General features: G+C 36.4%; 4 long non-coding RNA genes across 5 annotated transcripts; 3 read left to right on the plus strand and 1 right to left on the minus strand.

Moving 5' to 3' along the window:
• Window positions 1-1648: 1648 nt before the first annotated feature.
• On the plus strand, window positions 1649-3206 carry LOC129918727 (uncharacterized). Its single transcript, XR_008772995.1, has 3 exons — window positions 1649-2090; window positions 2149-2218; window positions 2277-3206. It is a non-coding gene; the product is annotated as an uncharacterized LOC129918727 (long non-coding RNA).
• An 8231-nt stretch (window positions 3207-11437) lies between these two features.
• LOC129918742 (uncharacterized) lies at window positions 11438-14499 on the plus strand. Its single transcript, XR_008772997.1, has 3 exons — window positions 11438-11927; window positions 14226-14326; window positions 14384-14499. It is a non-coding gene; the product is annotated as an uncharacterized LOC129918742 (long non-coding RNA).
• A 7274-nt stretch (window positions 14500-21773) lies between these two features.
• On the plus strand, window positions 21774-25771 carry LOC129905742 (uncharacterized). Of its 2 annotated transcripts, XR_008770643.1 has the most exons (3): window positions 21774-23146; window positions 25443-25543; window positions 25601-25771. It is a non-coding gene; the product is annotated as an uncharacterized LOC129905742 (long non-coding RNA). The 2 variants fall into 2 exon arrangements; XR_008770642.1 differs by lacking the exon at window positions 21774-23146 and having other exon boundaries at window positions 25430-25543.
• Window positions 23794-24995, minus strand: LOC129905741 (uncharacterized). Its single transcript, XR_008770641.1, has 3 exons — window positions 24892-24995; window positions 24742-24834; window positions 23794-24668 (listed from the first exon to the last, which is right to left on the minus strand). It is a non-coding gene; the product is annotated as an uncharacterized LOC129905741 (long non-coding RNA).
• Window positions 25772-26680: the final 909 nt, after the last annotated feature.

Below are 26680 nucleotides of genomic sequence, written 5' to 3' on the forward strand. Positions count from 1 at the left end.
CGTTCGGGTGTGAAATTTTTTTAATACAAATATCGTTGCCGCTACCCGTACCGCTACCGCGTACCCTCCGGTGTGGCCAAGCCTTTAATTGCATCCCAAACATCAGGGGTCGAATTACGGCATACGTTCGTTAACGAATGGTTGCTATGTGTCCATATCGTTTTCTAATAATCAAATAGAGACAGAAATAGTCAAAACGTTAACGTATGATCGTAAATCGTGTGCCGTAATTCGACCCCAGTTTTGATGTTCGGCTAAAATTTTTCGATAATTTGTATGGGAGCTAAAATTTAGCGCTAGCAGCGTACCAGGCTTTATAAACAAATTCTAAACAACTTACGAACAAGTTTATTTGGTTGAAAAAGTTAATCCCAGAGAATTCTCCGGGCTAAACAACTAAGCCCAAGGTGCTAAAGTGTTGTTGCATTTGGGCCTGGCTACACAGTGTTGTGCCCAATCACGTTCCAATTCACATTTTCTAGGAACAAACGTCAAAAGGAGGAAAATCCTCACCCCTCTTGCCTACAAACTGACTGGTTAGGCGATTGAAAAATCACCGTGTGGCCCGGCACTTTAACATGTAAATTGCTTAGCCCCGACTGCGTTTTTTTTGTCCAGTTAAAGGCTTGGCCACACTGGAGGGTATGCGGTAGCGGTACGGGTAGCGGTGAGGGTACTTGTATGAAAAAAATTCAAAACTGACACATCAACGTTCAGGTGTGGAATTTTTTTAGTACAAATATCGTTACCGCTATACCGCATACCCTCCGGTGTGGCCAAGCCTTAAGACCGGTGGTAGTAAAAAACACACCTTGTTACGGCAGCCTCTGCATCAAAATAAAATTTCGCTAAAAATATTTCTAAATGAATTCAAACGTCCGAGATTCGAGAAGACATAACTCCCTTGTGGTATTAATTTTTGTAAGGAAACTCAACAAAATAATAATAGATGTATAACACCCTGAAAGGCAAGAAGATGAATTGCTCGCCGTTCCTTGTGCACCTTGAGTTCTTTGAATAGTATGATAAAAGAGGGAATGTGACTGAACTTATTCAAAAATTAGAAACAAGAGAGATGATACAAGATTTGTTCTTCTGCGTATTACCTTCTTTTTCTCGAGATAGCCGGTGGGTTGGGTAAAGAATGTTTGGCATTCGGAGAGCGCCACTCTTGATTTTTGACGACCTTACATACTTACTGTCTCAGAAGATTCAATGGCGTTGAATTGGACTTGTTTTATTTTGGTTCGATCGGCCTACGGAAGCCCTGGTTTGTGTAGCATATAATGCACCAATCCACGGGACTGGTACACACCAGTTGCTCGTCATTAATTTTCCGACATGAGAAGTGTCTTTGGGACAAGTTTACAAGTTCCATGTGGGCAGGACAACGTGCCGATACTCAAACTCGTCATCGTAGTATTCGTCGGAATAACATATCTCCTTAGGATTTATCTTTGAGCAGCGTCTTGCTAATTCCTGTTCAAGGATAAGCCGACATGTTCTTTTTTGTGTAGTCGCGAATCGGACAAAAACAAAAGTAAAGCGCAGGTTGTTCAATTGATTTGATGAGTTATTGTGGGATTTTTTTAAGGACTTTGGTTCTTTGTTACTTATGTTGTTTTGTTTCCAAACTAATTTATTAATTTATAAAGGAGAAATAAAAGTAGGATTAAAAGAAATAAAACAACGCTTCGCATCTGTTCAAGTTAATTTTTTTATTCCAAATTAACTGAGAGATGTTTTGACAGATGGAGTTGGAATCAAAAAGTCCGAATGACTCCGAATCGAATGGAAGCATTCAGATTCGAACATGTTTAAGTGGTGGGGATATGAGCTACTTTTGGGGGATACACACAATAAAACAATATTTGTAGGCAATGCTATCCGCAACGGGGGGTTACGTTAAGGGACGGCTCCTACTAAATCGAGGTGCCTCTATACCAACGGAGTTCATGTACGTTACCTGAACAAAGGAATAGTGGTGGTTTTGGTACGTTTAGGTAGCGGTAGGAATGCGAACCAGAAGTACTAGGCATAGTTGCAAACAGATAGTCGGAGTGTCTAAATCAAGCCGTTGAGAGTAAAGTGTAAGATAGAAGATTATTAAATTCAAGTTTTCAGTGCTGTAAGTTTATTTTATTTTAGTGTTCTGTACCGGCTGAAAATTCGAAGAAACTTTCGTAAAAAGTTAAGAAACAAAAATCAAAATTGTGTGGTGAGTCCTAAATATTAAGAATTTAAATAAGATAGAGCTATAACCGATAAAAATATAGGGTTCGGGTCGAAGAGGCAGGACGACGACGACGACAGCGTCGCCCGGATGAAGAAGCAACATAAAGGGCACAAAACAAACGTTGAGTCAGGTGCACGAGAAGCTGTAACAAAAAAATGAAGTGATGAGTACCTAGAAATAAGTTTAAAAATAAATAGTGCAAACTCCTAATCTTTTAAAAAAAAAAATATAAAACTAGAAGTAATTGTGAATAATCACCCTATAACAAAACCTAATTTGAACTCCGAAAAAGCCGAGACCGAACCCCACATTTAAAAAATTCAAACATTAGTGCGAAAATTCGAAAGTCGAAAGTTCAACTTCGAATCAAAACTTATAAATTTAAATCGAAAGCTTTTGGCATCGAGGGCACGAACCCAAAATTATCAAAATCACCAACCGGATGCCTAGAAGAGCGGCCATCATTGAAAAACGCAACTAGACGTTGAATTTAAATTATTTATTTTGAGCGTTGGCATAATTTTTATTTTAAATTGTTTTTAAGTAATATTTTATTGTATAAATTTTGAATTGAAAGTGCTAAAAAACCAAAAGGGTGTTGCGGGTAGGGCGTGACGTCGTCGTACGGGAGCGACAAGGGCGAACCAGTTTCATCCGACGATAGTAGTTAGTTTTTATCACCCCAATTGAGGTGCCAACCACCTAAAAAGCGCTTTATAGGTAGGGTAATTAATAATTGGTGCAAAATTGCAAATTTGGAAGTTCGGGCGAGGCTGGGCTCGAAATATCGACCCTAAAATTATTGTGTCGCTGAAGTGCGAAGGGGAGAGTGACACTTCTCTGGCAGAATTTAAATTCCAGAGACGTCGACAGCCCCAGTGTGGATGCAAAGGTCCACCGACGAAGGAGTCGACTTGCATCACATCTTGGTAGTTCTTAAGATCTTTTAAATCTTTATATTTATATCATATTTCCGTTTTAAATTGTTCATTGTTGGTCAAATACTTAATTATTGCTTAACTGTACCTTTTACTTATTTTTTTTGTGTAGCATTTAGTGTAAACTCAAATGGAGTTACACGGGTGCAAGTCATCCAGTACAAATTATAATACTTATTGTTTCTTGTTTTAAATAAAAATGTTTGTTATTGTGAGCCACGCCACGTACCGTTTTTGAATGGGACCAAAAGGTTCTAAAATGCTTTGCTAAATAGAAAATTTTACAGGAGGAGTGGAGGGGCCCGCTAAGAATGGACGGTGCAGTATGATGGGGTAGCAGTGGATCGGTCCAAGGGGAATCGGACCAAAATGGCCAAACCGATTCCAGGTGTGGTGGGGGAACGGCCCGTCTGCCCCGACATCTGCAGACACCCTCAGAGCCGCAACTATCGTTATGAGATAAAAAGAAAGTTGGCATGATGTTTGTTTTTGTAACGAGGTGAGGCGTACCGGCAAGACAAGATCCCCCCCTAATCCGGCGAGCTTAGCCGTGCTCCGCCAGCATGCCATGGTCTCGTCCGTTGCGCATTCCTATTCCTATCCTATTTCCTTTCAAAAATCCCTATCCTTATCCGATCCGGTCTTCCTTTTCCCAATCCTTATCCCAAATTCTCATCCTGTTGCCTTGTTACAAATGGCGCCCATACGTAAAGTCCGAAGTTAGTCCTTGTGATTTGTCCTTTGTCCAGTCAAGTCTAGGGGTAGTCACTGACACCATCGAAACATCTTGTAAGTCTTGATTCAGAAAGCTCCAAGCATACTGGATCGAATGCGACAAGATGTTTCGAAGATGTCAATGAAAATCAATAGAATTGACAATGTTAAGTGTTTAAATGCACTTGTTACCGGATTGAAGGTTTCGTATGTCATTGACGGGAAGGTCACAGACGGACCTATCAAATTGCGACGAAAACTTTAATCCGATAGCAAGGGTAGTTAATGTCCTGTGTATGTTTCATTTGCGGTTGCAATCTGAGTCGGAAGGAAACGTAAGTCTTGATCGAGATAGCTTTTGAGAACGCTCGATCAATTGCGACGAAGAATTTCGGTTCAGATGGCAACATCAAATGGAACGTGTGTGTATATATGTCGTTTTTTTATGTGTTTTTTTTAAGTTGCGAAAACTGAGGAAAGTTAAAAGAGAAAAGCACACTGCTACTTCACATCATACAACATATCGTCGAAACCAAATGAATACCGTCCAGAGCCGCCCCAAAGCTCCTCCCAAAATTAATGGAAAAACAAAACAATAATAAAATAATACATTTTTATAAAAATTTTAAACTTTTTAAAAAATTTTTTGTGTGGGTATCGAGTTTTTGTTCGTATTTCGAGTATTAGTCTATACAGACTTAATAAATTTCATAAAAGTTTTTGGTCATATTACAATCCAGAAACAAACTTTGAAAAGAGTTTAATTTTGTTGATAAAATACAAAGAGTGAATTTTGAAGTCCGAAGAAATCGTTTCAGTACCGTTAAGGAATCGTTAAAGAAAAGTCGAAAGTTTAATTTTGTATATTTAAAGTTTTGTATATTTCAAATTTTTAGTTCAATTTTAGTTATTGTTTACGGTGTTGGGTATAGTTAAGTCAAGTTATTTTTGTTGTTAGATTTAGGTGTTTATATATATAAAAAAAAAAAAATAAATAAAAATTTAAAAATACATAAAGCAAAACAAAAAAAAAAAAAAAAAAATTAGAGTTAGAGTTATAGATACTATAGATTCACATTTAGATACTTAGATATAATTTTGGTTTAAGAGTAAATTCTACAAAAAAAAATAAAATTTTAGATATAATTTACTTAGGTTAGTTCTTAGGTGTAAGTTTTCTTAAATTATTTACAGATTTCATTAATATTTTTTTTAAGATATATAAATACATAGTTTTTTTAAATAATATAGTTTTTTTTATAGTTCTTTTTGTTGTTTTAAAATTTGTTAGGTTGATTGTAGAGCAAAGCGAGTCGGTTTGTTAAGTTCATGTGGTAATGAGCTCTGAAAAAGAAAAAAGAGATCAGTTAATATACCAACAAAATCGTGCGATCACTCGCTCTCAGTTTAAAAAATTAGAAAGCAATACTGAAAGAATGCCTATTACTCATTCTCCACCAAAAACAGCCGACCCCAAGTCGAGTGTGCAAACAGGGGAGGGGAATCAAGTTCCGATAATGTTTACCGTACCACCACCACCAATTCCACCGTCAGGTAGCCAAACGGGCAGTACGGCAGACACAGTTGTTTCACCAGCCTTCAGTGAGTTGACCTTCAACAATGCCAACTCAGGGGGGGTAACAAACGAGCAAAGGGTGAACACAACTGGGTCCGAAAAGGATTCTGGGAATCAGGGTGATAGGGAAACAGGGTCAAACGAGGGTAATCAAGGGGGCGCAAACGTCAATAACACCGGCGTACCACCCGATTTTATAGCAGCAATAAACCAAGCGGTCATGAGTGCTTGCGAGCGATACACTACCTCAATAAGAAGTGAGTTATCACAGTCTCTGATGGTAGAAATGAGAAAAAACTTTGAAGAGCTAAGTGGTAGGGGTAGTAATACCGCGAGTATGAGAGAGGAAGTAAGAGCTAGTGGTCATGATCAGAATGAATTACCTGCAGCGCAGCCAAATACAGTAGCGAATCCCACGCAATTAAATCCTGCTTCTAGACCTTTCGTTCCGGTAGGGAATCCTAGAGGGGGAAATCAACGGTCTTTCCGCGACACTAGGTCCGAACCTGACTTCCAGGAAGGTGTTGGAGGTATACCACCGCCTCATGGTGGGTACTATCCACCGCCACCATGTTCATACCATCATTTCTGCAATATGAATGAAAAAAAAGTATAGAACTTTAGATAAATGGGGAGTAAATTTTAGTGGAGATTTAGAAAAACTCACGGTAGAAGAATTCATTTTCCAGGTAGAGATGCTCCAGAGTTTTTATGCATGTCCATGGACCGAGGTTCTAAGGGAATTCCGTCTACTTTTATCCGGTGATGCGAAAGAGTGGTATTGGCAATTCCAGCGTGGCTTTTATCGTCCCGATTGGCCACAGCTTCGTGACGCCTTGATGCGCCAATACAAAAATTCGAGATCCGATTATGAGTTAGTTAGGGATATGATGGATCGGAAGCATGGCTCTGCAGAGACATGTGACCAGTACTTCGCCGCAGTAAACCGAATCAGATCTCAGCTCAGGGTACCGATTCCTGAAATAGAGCTGGTACAGATCTTAAAGCGCAACCTGAATAAGAAGTTGAGAGCGCTGGTTTACCCGCAAGCCTTATTCACGCTAGATCAGTTGAGGACTGCGTGTAAGGACGCAGAATATGCGTTTTCCGATATTGATCGGGTCGAAAAAGAAGCTCCGAGGAACCATCGACCACAGGGTCGTTACATGGCCAACGAGCTAGAGTTTGACGATGAGGATGGTTCTCATCAGGATGAACATTTGGCAGCGTTTAAACATCCGGGATCTAGACCGAACACATCTCGTGGGCCAAGCGATTCCAAATCCTTGGATTGTTGGAATTGCAAACAGCTAGGCCACAAATTTAAAAACTGTTTGTCTTCCAATTGGAAGGTGTTCTGCTTCGGGTGTGGAAAAGAGGGAGTAATTTCTCCCAAATGTCCAGTGTGTCATCCGGGAAACCCGTTCAGGAATGCGAGGTCGATGGGGGAGTCGCGTTCCACCCAAACAGCCCCATCCAAAGATTAAACTCTACAAACGAAAAACAAATAACAATATTAGATAGAAAGCATGAAAAGGAGAAACAAATTAATAAAGAAAAAGTCAAACTAAGTGTAATTAAACCTTTACATGTTAGGATAAGAGAATACGAGTTAGCGAGAAATAGGATTTTTAACGGAGATGGTCCAAAGGTTTCGAAAAGAGTTCAGAAAACAAGAGATAGGTACAAGTTAAGGAAAGATACGCAAAGAAGGATTTCGTCTACGGTTTTAGACATTAATACCGATCCAAGGCCATATGCCAGAGTGACGATAGGAGGTAAGGAGATGCTAGGCTTGCTCGATAGTGGAGCCAGCGTTAGCATTCTCGGAAAAGGATGTAAGGAATTAGTTGAAGCGGCTGGATTTTCGATTCTTCCATATAAGGCAGGGGTCAAAACAGCGGATGGCAAGAATCAAGCCATAGTAGGGAAAGTCCAAACTCAAGTCTCCTATAAAAATATAATTAAAACCGTTACTTTCTTTTTGGTACCAAATTTAGAACAAGAATTGTATCTGGGAGTAGATTTTTGGAAGATTTTCCAGATTGCTCCAAACATCGTCAGTTCTGTTTCGGTTCCGGTAGAAGAAGCAGACAATGTAGATACCCATCCTCTAACACCAGAGCAACGTTTACAATTGGAGACGGTCAAGCAGAAATTTCTTGACTATGACCGTCACGGTCTCGGGAAAACGTCTCTAATGGAACATGTCATCGATACGGGAAATGCTGAGCCTGTCAAGCAGCGTCACTATCCTGTTTCGCCAGCGGTACAAACCTTATTGTACCAGGAAATAGACCGAATGCTTAAGCTCGGCGTTATAGAGGAAAGTGAAAGTCCTTGGTGCTCGCCTGTTGTCCTTATTAAGAAACCTGGAGTTGACGGTACCATAAAGTATCGTTTTTGCCTGGATTCGCGTAAGGTCAACGAGTTAAGCAAAAAGGACGCAAACCCACTTCCTCATATCGAGGGGCTTATCAGTCGGCTACCAAATACTTACTACATAAGTAGCGTAGATCTTAAGGATGCTTTTTGGCAAATACCGCTGGAGAAAGAGAGTAGGGAGAAAACTGCGTTTGCGGTACCGGGGAGAACCTTATACCAGTTCAAAGTAATGCCTTTTGGGTTGTGCAACGCAGCTCAAAGACTTTGCCGCTTGATGGATAAGGTGATTCCTGCACGACTCAGGGACAACGTTTTCGTGTATTTAGACGACTTGTTGATTATTGCACCGGATTTTGAGACTCATGTCACCATGCTGGAAGAAGTAGCTGAATGTTTAAGGAAGGCAAATCTCACCATCAACTTAAAAAAGTCAAAGTTCTGTTTCAAAGAACTAAAGTACTTGGGCTTTATAGTTGGTGGTGGGAAGTTGAAAACCGACCCAGCGAAGGTCGAAGCGGTTGTAAATTTTCCGATGCCGAAAAATCAGAGACAAGTTCGCCGGCTACTTGGACTAGCAGGGTGGTATAGGCGGTTCATAAAAGATTTTTCCAGCTTGACCGCGCCCCTAACTGATACACTGAAAAATAAAAAAGCGAAATTTAAAATGACGGATGAGGCAATTCTGGCATTTGAAGAGCTGAAAAGGGTTCTAACCGAGGCTCCGGTTCTGACTCACCCAGATTTTAAAAAAAGGTTCTACATCCAATGCGATGCTTCTGATACTGGAATCGGAGCAGTTCTGTTCCAGAAAAACGACGAAGAGGGAGAAGTACCTATAGCATATTTCTCACAGAAATTGAACTCGTGTCAGCGAAACTACAGTGTGACCGAGAGGGAATGTATGGCAGCGGTAATGGCGATAAAAAAGTTCCGGCCCTATGTCGAAGGCATGGACTTTACAGTCATTACCGACCACTCAAGCCTCAAATGGTTAATGACCATGAAAGACTTGAGTGGGAGGTTGGCCAGATGGAGTTTGGAGTTGCAGGGTTATGTCTTCGACATAGAACACCGGAAAGGAACATTAAATGTCGTCCCAGATACACTTTCTCGGGCACACGTAGACAGTATTGAGATTGGAGATATTGCTCCTTTGGTTGACCTTGATTCCGAAGAATTCGAGTCAGAGGAGTATAAGGATTTGATTCAAGCGATTCGAGATAATCAGGACCAGTTGCCAGATCTTAAAGTAGAAGACAGTTTTGTGTATAAGCGTTCTTTTGCGGCATGGGTAGAAGAACCGACTTATGAACATAATTGGAGATTATGGGTACCATCGGGATTAACCGATGGAATAGTAAAAAGAGCCCATGATCCACCTCAAGCTTCCCATGGAGGAGTAGCGAAAACACTTTATCGAATTAGGCAATATTTTTACTGGCCAAACATGACCATTCAAATTAAAGATTATGTCTCTAAATGTTCTATATGTAAACAGTGCAAGCCAACTAGTCAAATTTTACGTCCACCGATCACTAGTACCTTCAGTGTAGATCGTCCTTTTCAAAAATTGTATGTTGATTTTTTGGGTCCTTACCCAAGATCTAAGTCAGGAAATGCATATGTGTTTGTAGTGTTAGAACATTTTACTAAATTTGTGTTTTTAAAAGCCTTACAGTCGGCTAATACTACGAGTATCATTAAATTTCTTCGAAACGAAATATTCAATACGTTTGGTGTACCACAAATCATACACTCCGATAATGGCAAGCAATTTCTTGCAAAAGATTTTCAAAATCTCTTGGAAAAATACGGTATTCGACATTTTCGTACCGCGAATTATGCACCGCAGTCTAACGCCTCTGAAAGAGTAAACAGAACCTTGTTAGCAGCTATACGTTCGTATTTAAAAGATGACCAACGCGATTGGGATTTACATCTTAGCGACATCGCCGGAGCGTTGAGGAGTTCAGTTCATTCAGCGACCGGTGTGTCACCATATTTTGCCCTATTTGGAATAAATATGATGACTCACGGAAGCGGATATGAACTGACTCAAAAACTCAGTGTAGTCGACGATGGCGAATTGTTGATTCTACCTAGACAAAATAGATTGCAGTGCATTCGCGACAAAATAAAGGAAGGCATCCTTAAAGCAAAAGAGAAAAGTGATAAGGTTTATAATATGCGTACACGAAAGGTTAAATATGTTCCTGGTCAAGAAGTCTACAGACGTAATTTTGTCCTAAGTGACACGTCCAAGTATTTGTCCGCTAAGCTATGTCCCAAGTTTGTTAAATGTCGGATAGTTAAAGCAGTAGGGAAAAATAGTTACGAACTAGAAAATTTAGCCGGAAAAAAGATTGGTATTTTCCATGCCAAGGATATCAAACAATAATAACAACTATAGATCTGTGATATAAATGTATTGTCCAGAGCCTGTTGTCCCGATTAGTAAATCCTAAGTGTTATTTATTTAAATTATTTTCAGAGTTTATTAGAGTTATTTAATTATTTCAGATTTTATTAGAGTTATTTATTAATTGTCAGTCTGTTATTGCATGCTATTTGTTAATTTATTTAAACAGTGAAGTCCCTCAGACAACCTGTGATATATTTGTTAATTTATTAAAACAGTGAAGTCCCTCAGACAACCTCTGTGATATATTTGTTAATTTATAATAGTTTAAGAATGCAATAATAGGTTTTAGATAGTAATAAGTATAGTATATAGTAAGTTTTATTTAGTTTTGAATTCATTTGATAGTTTATGTTAATTTATTTTATTGTTAGTTTTATTTATTATTGATTGTTTTGTTAGTTGTATCAATTAGTGTTTTTTTTATTTATCATATCTTTTTTGTTCAGAGTATTGTAAAGTTAAGTAAATTTTATTAAGTAAATTTTTTTGTTCAGTGTAGTCGAGATCAAATTGTTTTTATCTTTACACTTCCTATTTGTACATGAATTTTGTTCAGGATAATATAATTATTTTTGAAAAATGTATGTTTATCATTAGGTTATAATAGTTTTTGTCAAGTGGGTTTATGCTTATACATTCGTTATTAGTGGTTTTGTAAGATGTCAAATGAGTCTTTCACTGTACTTTGTTTTTTTTGAAGAATTAATTATTAAGATCGTAATCCAATACGGTGTTTACGTCATCTATGCCCTAAGTTAAATTTTGTGGCGAAGTACAAACCTCCCACATATTTCAATATCAACCCGAAAATAACGATTGTGCAATAACCTATAGTGCAATAAAACCTAATTAACCCTGTGATATCTATGTTGTCCACTGTGTATGTTTATATTCGTTTCTGTCTTTATGAAATTTCAAACAGAAAATCAAAACGTAAAGTCACACAGACCACAAACTGCATTTAAAAAAAGACTCGATCCACTTTTCACATGAAATTCGGATAGCGAAGTCTATTGAGTTCAGGGAACTGGAAAAATTTAATGAGATCTGAGACTAGCATAGATAAAGTTTTTAAGTTTTAGCGTGAAGCACTAAAGGATTGTGAAAAAGCAAGCTAAAGGGCCAAAGTGGCAAAATACTATACTGATGATAGCAAACGCTGTTGCTGGTCAGTGGAAGGGAAGGAATTAGGAATGAGGAAGAGTCGGCAAGGCAACAGTACTACCTTACCAGGAAAGGAAGCAAAGGCAAAGGGGTATATGGGAGTGAATGTTTGATCCCGGAAACGTGGCCTGCTTGCGGGTGCACAGCTTAGCTCGCCGGATGTGGGGGGGATCTTGTCCCGGAAATCAAACCTAACCAACAGCCAAAACATATATCAGGCCGGAAAACAAACTCTAAAGGGAAAAAAAGTAAAAAAATAGGAACTGACAGCGGACGGACCTTTACCACACGAGGGCGCTGTAGGTGTTGTCACAGCGCGGCCATTTAACCCACCCAACCTTGAAGTTTAGTTGGCCTTTAATAAACTTCCCAATTACTGATACCGTTTGGGTCACTCCCTTATGATCACCGACTACTTAGTCGTCCATCAGCACCCCTGAAATTTAAGTCCTCAAAACATGATGTTTTGTTTCAACAAAACAAGTAAAAGAGGTAGGTTTTCATTATAGAAATCCATAAAAACAAAGTTTATTATTTATAGTAATCTATTTCATAACATATTAAAGAAAAATAACTTCCTTCAAAGATAACCCTCCAAGAAAAAAAATTTACAAAAAAATTAATTTAAGTGCCTTTATACACTTTGATAAAAAAAACCCCGAGCCTGCTATTCTCCTACCTTGAAAGAGCTCTTTAAAAGTATCTGTAATAGGGCTATCAGAATTAAGAAGACTTTAGTATTAATTATCGATAAAGTACAGGGCACAATCAGGGAAGTGTACACGAGATAAATTAACAGAAATAATTACAAAAAAATATGGATTTTTCTGATTTAAAACAATTTAGATTTGGACCGTGAAAATTTTGTTATAGATATATGTTACAAGATGACGTTAGGAAAATTGACTTTAAAATTTTATACTCTGTATTTATAATTCACAGGTATTCTTAATAATTTTTTTTTTTTTTTTTTTTGTTATTTTTAGTTACTTTTTTTTTTTTTATAAATATCTCAATAGCCTCTAAGTTTTAAGTTTTAACCAAAATGTTTTCTAGTTTTCTATTTTTATACAATTCACTTTTAGAAAATCAAAAAAAAATTTACATATATTTCAAGTGTTGCAAGTTGGTGTTGCAAGTTTTACTTTACGATTTTTTTTTTTTTTTTTTTTTTAAGTTTTAGCCAGATTCTTTTTATTTCTAGTTTTTAAGTTGGTTTTATCTAGTTTTTAAGTTTTAACCAGACTCTTTTAACTTCTAGTTTTTAAGTTGGTTTTAGCTAGTTTTTAAGTTTTAACCAGATTCTTTTAACTTCTAGTTTTTAAGTTGGTTTTAGCTAGTTTTTAAGTTTTAACCAGATTCTTTTAACTTCTAGTTTTTAAGTTGGTTTTAGCTAGTTTTTAAGTTTTAATTATTTAGAAATTTTGAGTTCTTTTATCAGGTATCTTTTAAGTAATTTTGAAGTGCTATATTTTGCTAATATTCGCTTGATTTTATCTAATTTTTAAAGTAGCCTTAATTGGTTTAAATTTTTAAATAGATTTTAATTATTAAAGTTTAAGTTTTATATTTTCGATTTTAAGAATTTTAGTTTTATAAAACTTCTTCTACGTATTTTTAAGTGGGTTTTAGCTTTTTTTTCAGTTTTCTTTTTTTTTGAAAGTTATTAACCATTTGTTTAAAGTTTTATGTTGATTGTAGTTAAATATAAATTGTTTGTTAAAAATTATTAAATTTTTTGTTGTTGTTAGTTGCGCTATGAATACGTTTACTTGTTCGCCGTGGGATGGGGCTTCATCGGCACTTTGAACTGCATTATAACCAATGATTTTTGTTTGTCCCCAAAAAGATTCACAAGATGAATTAAAATCAATTCGGAATGAGGGTGTTGTCGAATTCTCGATGAATCCAGGTTGATAATATTCAAAAGATCCATTAAATTTTCGAGACCAATTAATTTTAGGTGGCGGCCACGCGGGTTTACCCGGGCTAACTGTGACCGCCAATTAATTACCTACACAAAATTGCACATTAATACCCTTTCGAAAATTTTTGCGTTACTATTTTTTTTTTCTTTTTCCACTCACCTCCTTTAATTTTAAATTAACCTTTTTTTTTCCCACCTCCTTCACGTTTATAACAATTCTTAAATTTCCATGTTACCCTTTGTTAGGCTATAACTAGAAAAAAATTAATGTTTTTTTTTTTTTCACTTTACACTTTAATCTAACACCTTACAATCAAAATGCACTCCACGATCTTTCGGCCACGACTGTTACTTGTTGAATGAGTTAGAAATGACAAAATGTTAAACCACAGCTATCCCTTCAGAATAATATCTTCTTTATAAATCAATGTAGAAAGCATCACACCACTTTCTAACTGTATGAGAACTCCGTTTTATTCCGTTTTATTGTTCATGTATGAACAACAAGTGTATAAACAGCACCTGTGTATATGTGGACTTGTTTATTTCTATGTATGCATTTGTGGATTCTAACTCACTCCAACAAGTAACAGGGTGTCTCCTAGCTTTTAGAATCTTAATCAGCACATTCCAACATTTACAAATTTATACCTATCTTCTTTAACAGGTTTTCGTTATTCCTATTCAACTTCCTTCTCTTTTACTGCATTTTTGTCTGATTTTTATTTATCCTGTTAGCCATCTTTCTTTTTTTTTTCAACTTTCCAAATTACCACTATTAAGTCATTTCCCAAAAAAAAAAAACGAATAATTAATCATGAATAAATTAATTATTCTTTATTATCTTTCTTCTTTTTCTACAGCTTCAACTTTAGTTGCATGGGCAAGCATATGCTGTGGAAAGAGTGTCGCTGCCGCCTCCTAAACCCAAAACAACCGACAAAGTTTTACCCAGGTACATCCCGTAAGTTTTTTTGTTTTTAATATTGTTTATTTAATTGAATTTAAATGTATTTCTCAGTTCTAGACTATGGACGACATTTATTCTTATCAACCCGGCCGAGAAGTGCACCAGAGAACCCGGATGAAGTGTTTCTCAACTCTTTAAATGCCCAAAAAAGTTTTATTGGTCGTGTGAAAGAAATATAAATAAATTACCATAGACCAACGACGGTCTATTTTTTGGAATTTATTTTGTTTGTTTTTTTTTTTTCTAAGGATGTATCTATTGGCCAGGAATCCGCAACAAAATTTCGGATGTGGAGGTTTCCATCTAACTCCACGGACGAAACAAAAAGGTTTCCTGGATATGTTCGTGGGGAAAAACCCATGCTATAAGCCGGGCAAGCACTTAAACGATTTGGTAAGTGTATGGGCAAAGGGTTACTATCTTTGACCCATAAATACTGCGCCTTGCCGATACTAAAGTCTTGCGTCTAAGGATGCCTCATCATTCCTTTGTAAATGATAACCTGCACGGTGTGTTCATAGTTTAGTGTGAATATGATAGGAAATATTTATAGTGAGTAGGATTATGCATGCAATGTAAAAAAAAGGTAGGTATAGTTAGATGTAAAAAAAGTGAATAGGATTCATAAATAAAGGTAAGTATAGTTTGATGTAGGGAGTATATATTGAATAGGATTACAAAAAAAAACATACAAGAGAAATAAAGGTAAGTATGGTTGGATATAAGGAAGGTGGAGAAGGATGTTAGGTCTCAAGGATCAGGAGTTTTCAGTCTTGGCTCTCAGGTACTAGGTTAAGATTTTGTATAAATTAACATATAAATCAATGATAAGATAAATAAATAAATAAAAATAAATAAATAAATAAAAAGAAATATCAAGTACGTTAGCAAGGAGATGATCATGGTAAATCAGGTACTATGTGTAGAGGGTTTTAAATGTTTTCTAAAAGTAATCAGGTACAGTAGGTGGAAGATGAAAATTTTCTTAACGAATTTTATTACATAAAGGTATAGATTAAGGTATCACATTATGAACACATAAAACCTATACACAGGTTAAGGATTTCAGTTATCGTCATGATTTTAGGAATGGCAAAATGGTTAATCAGATAACTCTATTTACTGTTTCAGATCTTTGGCATGAGAAATACCAATCTTTTTCCCTGCCAAGTTTTCTAGCTCATACATTTGATTGCCTACCTGTTTGGATATTCGGCATTTTACATATTTGGGCGATAGTTTGGCTGATAGGTATTTTGTTGAGTCGCTCAAAATAAAATTTCGTCTGTAGACTTCCTGTCCAGGCAAGTATTTGACTTTCTTAGTACGCGTATTATACATTTTCGCCGATTTTTCGTTGGCCTTCAAAATATTGTCACGGATATGATTCCTGAGACACTGCAGTCGATTTTGCCGTGGTATGGTTAAAAGCTCATTGTCATCAACGGCGTTCAGCTTCTGAGCTAGTTCGTAGCCACTACCATGCGATATCATATTTGTCCCAAAAAGAGCGAAATATGGAGACACTCCGGTAGCGCTATGAACTGAGCTCCTCAGTGCACAAGCAATATCACTCAGGTGAATATCCCATTCACGTTGGTCAGTTTTAAGATACGATCGGATCGCTGACAACAACGTGCGATTTACCCTCTCTGACGCATTTGACTGCGGAGCATAATAAGCCGTTTTGAAATGTTTTATACCATATTTGGACAATAAATTTTGAAAATCTTGCGATAAAAATTGCTTTCCGTTATCGGAATGAATAATGTGGGGCACACCAAACACTTGAAAAATCTCTTGTCTTAAAAATTTTATAATATTCGAACTAGTGGCTTGTTTCAACGCTTTCAAAAATACAAATTTGGAAAAATGATCTAAAACAATAAACACATAGGCGTTTCCAGCCTTGGACCTTGGGTATGGACCCAGGAAATCAACGTACAACTTCTCAAACGGACGATTGGAACAATACGAAGTGACCATAGGTGGACGAGTGACTTGATTAGACGCTTTACACTGTTTGCACACAGAACAGGTAGTGACAAACTGACGAATTTGAACGGTCATATTTGGCCAATGAAAGTGTTGGCGAATCCTGTGAAGGGTTTTCGCTAAACCACCGTGCGCTGTATGTGGAGGATTGTGAGCATTACTTATTATCTCTTCTGTGAGACCAGACGGTATCCACAGTAGCCATTTATGCTCCAAAATTACTTCTTCATCCTCGCCCCTAAATGCTCGCTTGTACACAAAGCCATCTTCTACTTTCAAGTCTGGTAACTCTTCAGGATGTGATTTAATAGTTTTGATCAGACTAAGGTACTCTTCTGATTGAAACTCATCGGAGTTCAAATCTACCAGAGGTGCTACTTCCGCAATGACCAAAGAATCCACATGTACCCGAGAAAGAGTGTCTGGGACTACGTTTAACGAACCTTTTCGGTGCTGTATGTCGAAGACATAGGACTGTAACAGCAAGCTCCACCTGGCGAGTTTTCCGCTCAGGTCCTTCATTGTCATCAGCCATTGAAGGCTGGAGTGATCGGTGATTACCGTGAAGTCCATGCCCTCGACATACGGCCTGAACTTTTTAACAGCCATCACCGCTGCCATACACTCTTTCTCGGTGACGCTGTAGTTTCTTTGACATTTATTAAACTTTTGTGAAAAGTAAGCGATGGGAACCTCTTCGTCTTCCTCCTTTTTTTGAAACAATACCGCCCCAATGCCCATATCTGACGCATCACACTGGATGTAAAATCTTTTTGAGAAATCTGGATGGGATAAAACAGGTGCGGAAGTTAGAGCTTTTTTCAGATTTTCGAAGGATTCTAGCGCTTCTTCAGTCATCACGAATTTGCCGTTATTTGACTTCAGCATATCGGTTAAGGGTGCAGTTAGACTAGAGAAATTTTGAATGAATTTTCGGTACCAGCCGGCTAATCCAAGTAGCCGCCTGATCTGACGCTTAGTTTTGGGTATGGGAAAATCCACCATTGCCTCAATTTTCGCCGGATCCGTCTTGAGTTGCCCACCACCAACAATGAACCCCAAATACTTCAGTTCTTTGAAGCAGAACTTGGACTTGTTCAGGTTGATGGTGAGATTGGCCTTCCGTAAACACTCAGCCACCTCATCTATCAAGGCAATGTGGGTTTCGAAGTCTGGAGCCATAATGAGTAGGTCGTCTAGATACACGAAAACACGATCCCTGAGTCGTGCAGGAATCACCTTGTCCATTAACTGGCATAACCTTTGGGCTGCATTGCACAACCCAAAGGGCATTACCGTAAATTGGTACAAGGGTCTTCCCGGTACCGCAAAGGCAGTCTTTTCCCTACTCTGTACCTCGAGCGGTATTTGCCAGAATGCTTCTTTGAGATCGATGCTGCTTATGAACATAGTATCTGGAAGTCGACTGAGGAGCCCCTCGATATGGGGGAGAGGGTTAGCATTTTTTTTTGTCAGAGAGTTCACCTTCCGAGAATCAAGACAAAGTCGATTCTTGCCTGGTTTTCGCAAGAGAACCACTGGCGAACTCCATGGGCTCTCACTCTCCTCGATAACGCCGAGGCTCAACATTCGATCCAGTTCTTCGTAAAGCACAGCTTGTACCGCTGGAGATACAGGGTAGTGACGCTGTTTCACAGGGACCGCGTCCCCGGTATCAATGACGTGTTCCATGAGTGTTGTTCTACCCAGACCATCCCTTTCAAAACAAAGAAATTTTTGTATAACTGCATCCAATTTAGCTTCCTGATCACTAGTTAACTGATGAGCGTTGGAAAGATCTGCTTCTTCCGTCATAGAAATCGAACTTATTAAATCAGGAGCATTGGAAAGATCCGCATCTTCAACCTTAAATATCGAACTTATTATATCAGGGGCTAGTTGAAACTCTCGCCAGAAATCGACCCCCAAATATAGTTCTTGGTCCAAGTTAGGTACCAAGAAAAACGTTATTTCTTTCTCCTCATTTTTATATTTTACTGGAGTTATTATTTTCCCTAAAATTTTTTGCTTTGTACCGTCAGCTGTTGTGACGTTCGTTGACGGTACCGGAATAACTGAAAGATGTAAGGAGTTAACTATCTCAAGGCAGTTTTTTCCCAGGATGCTTACTCCTGCTCCGCTATCTAACAAGCCTGACATTTCTCTTTCTCCTATTGAAACTTGGGCATAAGGCCTAGGATCATTGGCAACACTTACACTTGGGGACGTAGAAGATAAACATACAATAGAAGACGATAAATTCTTCACCTCCTCTTTCTTTGCTTTAAACTTTTCTCTGGTTTTTAAAATATAGTTAGACACCTTGCTTTCATCGTTATTAAAAATTCGGTCACGAACCTGGTTATATTCTAAAATTCTCACATGTAGTGGTTTTAGATAGGACTGATGGATTACTTTTTCTTTACTATTATTTTCATCATTATTTCTTTTTAAAATTTGGATTTTACTATCTTCTTTTTCAGGATTATCATTTAAAATATTGTTAGTTTGACAATCGGAAGGTACGGTTGGTATTACTGGGGGTTTTGAGGCGGAGCTGAACGCGACTCCCCCGAAGACTTCGCGTTCCTTGACCAGTTTTCCGGGTTACATTTGGAGCAGTGAGGTGATTTGACTCCTTCATTACCACATTTGTAGCAAAAGACGTTTAAGACATCGGAAACACAATCAAAATAAGTATGACCCGATTCTTTACAATTCCAACAGATCAACTTCGTGGGGTCCGCATACTTTCGTGGAGGAATTTTTGGTCGTGCTCCATTCACTTGAAATGCCGCCACTTGTTCATCTGTTGGAAACAACTCGTCCTCTTCGTAGTCGAGTTCATTGGCCGTAAATTTCGTTGTTGGTTTTACAAAGGGCTTCGAAAAATGTTGATCCCTCTTAGGGAAAACAACTTCAGCATCTTTACACGCGTAACGCAACTGATCAAGGGTAAATATCGGTATTGGGAACACCAATGACCTAAGTTTTTCGCTCAGATTCTTCTTAAGGATCTTAACTAAATCCGCTTCCGGAATTGGAATTCTTAATTGGGATCTCAACCGGTTTATGGCTGCGAAATAGTCATCTATGTTCTCCCAGGCTGCCTGCTTACGTTCCATAATGTCGCGCATAACTTCATAATCGGACTTCAAGCTCTTGAACTGGCGAATTAAGGCGTCCTTTAACATCGACCAGTCCGGCCTATAGTTATTTCTCTGGAACTGCCAGAACCAATCGTAAGCGGCTCCTGAGAGTAATAAATGAAAGTCGCGCAAGATTTCGGACCATTGACATCCATGCTGGGCTTGGAGAGTCTCCACCCGAAAAATAAAGTCTTCCACCGTGAGGTGATCAGGCTTCCCATTAAAGTTAATATTCCATTTATTAATCTTTATTGGTCCTCTTATCGGAGGATTGAAGGTATTTATTGGGGGTGGTGGTCTATTAAACATTGAATTCGAAAAGTCAGTGGGCGGTTGGAAAGACAGATCTGGATAATTATCGAAGTTGTACCTTTGCTCGGGTCTACCAGCACGGGGTTCGTGCTGTCTATGACCGGGGTGATCTACTCGAGTAAGCCCTACATTGTTTCGGTTCATTGGGTATTGAGCTTGAACTGGTGGAGGAACATTGGGTTGGTATGTATTGGAGGGGGCACTTTGCCTTTGTGTTCGGTGAACAGGAGGGGCTGTTCGACTCATACTCAATTCCCTCATCAGGCCTCCCACCTGAAGCTGAATTTCACCTTTCAGCGTATTCGTTATTTCCGAACGTACTGAGGTCTGATATGATGAAAAAGCATTAAGTACCGCTAGATTTATGTAGGCTTTTAAATCTTCTGGAACTACCATTCTATCCCTTCCATTAACGTTAGAGTTAATAGTTGTACTCTCTCGCATATATCTCCTACCTGATCCCGTAGCTGAACCTGCACCAATCGGGTGAGTATGGTTGTTATTTCCTAGCCCGCCCTGAGGAACTGACCGGGGAACTGCACCGTGATCGCTCAAACTACTATACGAAGGTGGTTGGATTGAATTGAGTGAAGTGCCTGAACTAGTTGGATGATCAGCTGATTCAATTCGTACATTAAGAGATGGGGGACAGAGCTGTACAAGCGGTTGTAGTAAACCATCTGCACCTACCCTGGGGTTATTTCTACCTAACTCTAAATCTGCTTCTCGAATAAGATTTCTAATATTCTCTTCAGTGTTATTATTAGTGGGTGACGTCATTGTGAAAAGAATTCAAACAAATATTTAATGGTGAGTTGAAAAAGAAAAAACGCTAGAACCAATAACAATTGTTCAAAAAAAAAACAAACGTTTTTTTTTTTTTTTTCTTTTTAACTTGAAGATGTTCTTAGAATTAGAGAAAAACAAAAATATACATAAATGAAGTATGAAATCGAAAACTATGTTTTCAAAAATTATTTGAGTCAAACAAAAAAAACGTTGATAAATACACTCAAAACAAAACTGAATTGGTAAATTTAACGATTTTTGTATAGTAAGAAAACTAAGATTATACTTAAACTAAAAGTATAAAATAGTTAAGTAACTAATACTTTAACTTTTAACTTAAATTCTTATTATAAGTTTTTCGTTTAATGAAAAACGTAAAATAAAAATTATCTAAGTATAGAAATTGAACAACAAAACAAATAATTTTTTTTTTTTTTTTTTTTTTTTTTTTTTTTGAAATATTTTAACTTAAAAACCAAACTATAAATAAATTTCAAAAAAAAAGAGACTTAACGAAAAAATTCGTAAACAAAACTAAACTACAAGATTAAACAAAAACTCTTGTCGTTGAATAAACAAAAACTTTTACGAAAATAGTTTTCAAAACGTTATTGAAACTGAAAAATAATTTTTGAACACGAAAGCGTGTTTTGACTTATGACAGTATAATTTTAAGCAGCAATAATAAATCTTAAAGTTTCAAAACCAAAAAAAACTAACAGGAAAATTGTGTAACCAAAATAAATTATGTTTCTCAAACAAAATTATTAAGGTTGAAAACGAAGATAAATAAAGAACCAATAACTTAAACAAAAACTTTGAATCAAATAACGATTAAATATCTAAGTTCGCAGATTATGAACTATGACAAAAATATTGAGGTTGTTTGAAACCTAAAACAATATGAATTTGATTTGTTTAACAAACAACTAATTTTTTTTTTTTTTTTTTTTTTTTTTTTTTTATTTTATATATAAATATATGACGATCAACAAAAACTTAATCAAGGCAGACCAGATAAAAGTAAACAAAAATTTTGTTTTAAATGTAAATCAAAAAAAAAAAATTTTATAATGAGATGAAAAATAAATATTTTTGTATATTGTTTATATGTGTGTTGGTAAATATAAATTTTCTTAAACTCACCTTTTTAATACAGTTCGTATTTTAATTGTTAATTAAATAATTTTTTTTTTTTTTGTGAATATAATGTTTTGTAATTATTATATAGGGTAAGGTAAGTAATTGTTTTAATTAAAGGTGTAAGTATTTGTATAAGTGATTTTTAAAGCAATTGTACTTTAAAGTGTTATTATTATAGTGTGTGTAAGTGTTTTTTTTTTTTCATATATGCATACGGGGTGCTTCAAGAAACTGCTCGGCGTATACTTGTTGACGATCAGGAGTGACCCTACTAGAATATTTTCAAAAACTAAAGACATCGGACGGACTTCAAAATAAATTCCTCGTGTGGTAAAATTGTTTAGGAATTTTAAGCAATAAACAAAAATACGTAAACAAGTTATCTAGTCAAACCAGCAATTCATGTTAGTCTCAGAGGACCCTATTTGAAGACTTAAGTTTGGAAAGGATAACACAGAAAGGTAGAAAATTTGAAAGTTCAAAAACAAAATCCAGTTAGGTTTGGAATCATTGCAACGATATTCGGTTAGGTACACCAAACATGGACACGACTCCAAGTGAACTGAAAAAAAAGATTCGAAATTCGAATTGGGAAAGGGAAATGTACGATAAGATAATAAACCTCCTTAAGCTAGTAGCGATTCATCCTAGTATGTCAGGGACTTTCTAGATGATGAAGACTTTACATAACTTTCAGGAAATCAAAAAAATTTAAACCTAAACTTAACTAAGATACACGCATTAACCGCAATCACTAAAGGTTTTCAAATACTTGAAGCAATTCAACTTGGTATGTCAGAGACTTTCCATGTGAAGACTTTACGAAGTTTGAAAAACTTTAGTAAGATTGGTTGTGAACTATAAACCACGAAAAACAGAAACGAGAACTACAGAAATATAAGGCTGTTGCCTTAAACGTTGGGCGCCATTTGTTGCTGGTCAGTGGAAGGGAAGGAATTAGGAATGAGGAAGAGTCGGCAAGGCAACAGTACTACCTTACCAGGAAAGGAAGCAAAGGCAAAGGGGTATATGGGAGTGAATGTTTGATCCCGGAAACGTGGCCTGCTTGCGGGTGCACAGCTTAGCTCGCCGGATGTGGGGGGGATCTTGTCCCGGAAATCAAACCTAACCAACAGCCAAAACATATATCAGGCCGGAAAACAAACTCTAAAGGGAAAAAAAGTAAAAAAATAGGAACTGACAGCGGACGGACCTTTACCACACGAGGGCGCTGTAGGTGTTGTCACAGCGCGGCCATTTAACCCACCCAACCTTGAAGTTTAGTTGGCCTTTAATAAACTTCCCAATTACTGATACCGTTTGGGTCACTCCCTTATGATCACCGACTACTTAGTCGTCCATCAGCACCCCTGAAATTTAAGTCCTCAAAACATGATGTTTTGTTTCAACAAAACAAGTAAAAGAGGTAGGTTTTCATTATAGAAATCCATAAAAACAAAGTTTATTATTTATAGTAATCTATTTCATAACATATTAAAGAAAAATAACTTCCTTCAAAGATAACCCTCCAAGAAAAAAAATTTACAAAAAAATTAATTTAAGTGCCTTTATACACTTTGATAAAAAAAACCCCGAGCCTGCTATTCTCCTACCTTGAAAGAGCTCTTTAAAAGTATCTGTAATAGGGCTATCAGAATTAAGAAGACTTTAGTATTAATTATCGATAAAGTACAGGGCACAATCAGGGAAGTGTACACGAGATAAATTAACAGAAATAATTACAAAAAAATATGGATTTTTCTGATTTAAAACAATTTAGATTTGGACCGTGAAAATTTTGTTATAGATATATGTTACAAGATGACGTTAGGAAAATTGACTTTAAAATTTTATACTCTGTATTTATAATTCACAGGTATTCTTAATAATTTTTTTTTTTTTTTTTTTTGTTATTTTTAGTTACTTTTTTTTTTTTTATAAATATCTCAATAGCCTCTAAGTTTTAAGTTTTAACCAAAATGTTTTCTAGTTTTCTATTTTTATACAATTCACTTTTAGAAAATCAAAAAAAAATTTACATATATTTCAAGTGTTGCAAGTTGGTGTTGCAAGTTTTACTTTACGATTTTTTTTTTTTTTTTTTTTTTAAGTTTTAGCCAGATTCTTTTTATTTCTAGTTTTTAAGTTGGTTTTATCTAGTTTTTAAGTTTTAACCAGACTCTTTTAACTTCTAGTTTTTAAGTTGGTTTTAGCTAGTTTTTAAGTTTTAACCAGATTCTTTTAACATCTAGTTTTTAAGTTGGTTTTAGCTAGTTTTTAAGTTTTAACCAGATTCTTTTAACTTCTAGTTTTTAAGTTGGTTTTAGCTAGTTTTTAAGTTTTAATTATTTAGAAATTTTGAGTTCTTTTATCAGGTATCTTTTAAGTAATTTTGAAGTGCTATATTTTGCTAATATTCGCTTGATTTTATCTAATTTTTAAAGTAGCCTTAATTGGTTTAAATTTTTAAATAGATTTTAATTATTAAAGTTTAAGTTTTATATTTTCGATTTTAAGAATTTTAGTTTTATAAAACTTCTTCTACGTATTTTTAAGTGGGTTTTAGCTTTTTTTTCAGTTTTCTTTTTTTTTGAAAGTTATTAACCATTTGTTTAAAGTTTTATGTTGATTGTAGTTAAATATAAATTGTTTGTTAAAAATTATTAAATTTTTTGTTGTTGTTAGTTGCGCTATGAATACGTTTACTTGTTCGCCGTGGGATGGGGCTTCATCGGCACTTTGAACTGCATTATAACCAATGATTTTTGTTTGTCCCCAAAAAGATTCACAAGATGAATTAAAATCAATTCGGAATGAGGGTGTTGTCGAATTCTCGATGAATCCAGGTTGATAATATTCAAAAGATCCATTAAATTTTCGAGACCAATTAATTTTAGGTGGCGGCCACGCGGGTTTACCCGGGCTAACTGTGACCGCCAATTAATTACCTACACAAAATTGCACATTAATACCCTTTCGAAAATTTTTGCGTTACTATTTTTTTTTTCTTTTTCCACTCACCTCCTTTAATTTTAAATTAACCTTTTTTTTTCCCACCTCCTTCACGTTTATAACAATTCTTAAATTTCCATGTTACCCTTTGTTAGGCTATAACTAGAAAAAAATTAATGTTTTTTTTTTTTCACTTTACACTTTAATCTAACACCTTACAATCAAAATGCACTCCACGATCTTTCGGCCACGACTGTTACTTGTTGAATGAGTTAGAAATGACAAAATGTTAAACCACAGCTATCCCTTCAGAATAATATCTTCTTTATAAATCAATGTAGAAAGCATCACACCACTTTCTAACTGTATGAGAACTCCGTTTTATTCCGTTTTATTGTTCATGTATGAACAACAAGTGTATAAACAGCACCTGTGTATATGTGGACTTGTTTATTTCTATGTATGCATTTGTGGATTCTAACTCACTCCAACAAGTAACAGGGTGTCTCCTAGCTTTTAGAATCTTAATCAGCACATTCCAACATTTACAAATTTATACCTATCTTCTTTAACAGGTTTTCGTTATTCCTATTCAACTTCCTTCTCTTTTACTGCATTTTTGTCTGATTTTTATTTATCCTGTTAGCCATCTTTCTTTTTTTTTTCAACTTTCCAAATTACCACTATTAAGTCATTTCCCAAAAAAAAAAACGAATAATTAATCATGAATAAATTAATTATTCTTTATTATCTTTCTTCTTTTTCTACAGCTTCAACTTTAGTTGCATGGGCAAGCATATGCTGTGGAAAGAGTGTCGCTGCCGCCTCCTAAACCCAAAACAACCGACAAAGTTTTACCCAGGTACATCCCGTAAGTTTTTTTGTTTTTAATATTGTTTATTTAATTGAATTTAAATGTATTTCTCAGTTCTAGACTATGGACGACATTTATTCTTATCAACCCGGCCGAGAAGTGCACCAGAGAACCCGGATGAAGTGTTTCTCAACTCTTTAAATGCCCAAAAAAGTTTTATTGGTCGTGTGAAAGAAATATAAATAAATTACCATAGACCAACGACGGTCTATTTTTTGGAATTTATTTTGTTTGTTTTTTTTTTTCTAAGGATGTATCTATTGGCCAGGAATCCGCAACAACGCAACGATTTTATAGCCCGGCTTGGGGTTAAGTGGGTTCATTCCCCACGTTGTTTAATGTTTTACTAAAAAGGCAGCCTGTCACCGTTTACGTAAAGCTCCCGGAGCTCTACCTATCCGGAGGTTTGTTACGGCAGCCTCTGCATCAAAATAAAATTTCGCTAAAAATATTTCTAAATGAATTCAAACGTCCGAGATTCGAGAAGACATAACTCCCTTGTGGTATTAATTTTTGTAAGGAAACTCAACAAAATAATAATAGATGTATAACACCCTGAAAGGCAAGAAGATGAATTGCTCGCCGTTCCTTGTGCACCTTGAGTTCTTTGAATAGTATGATAAAAGAGGGAATGTGACTGAACTTATTCAAAAATTAGAAACAAGAGAGATGATACAAGATTTGTTCTTCTGCGTATTACCTTCTTTTTCTCGAGATAGCCGGTGGGTTGGGTAAAGAATGTTTGGCATTCGGAGAGCGCCACTCTTGATTTTTGACGACCTTACATACTTACTGTCTCAGAAGATTCAATGGCGTTGAATTGGACTTGTTTTATTTTGGTTCGATCGGCCTACGGAAGCCCTGGTTTGTGTAGCATATAATGCACCAATCCACGGGACTGGTACACACCAGTTGCTCGTCATTAATTTTCCGACATGAGAAGTGTCTTTGGGACAAGTTTACAAGTTCCATGTGGGCAGGACAACGTGCCGATACTCAAACTCGTCATCGTAGTATTCGTCGGAATAACATATCTCCTTAGGATTTATCTTTGAGCAGCGTCTTGCTAATTCCTGTTCAAGGATAAGCCGACATGTTCTTTTTTGTGTAGTCGCGAATCGGACAAAAACAAAA

This window comes from Episyrphus balteatus, chromosome 1 (genome assembly GCF_945859705.1).
Source record: "Episyrphus balteatus chromosome 1, idEpiBalt1.1, whole genome shotgun sequence".
Lineage (NCBI taxonomy): Eukaryota > Metazoa > Arthropoda > Insecta > Diptera > Syrphidae > Episyrphus > Episyrphus balteatus.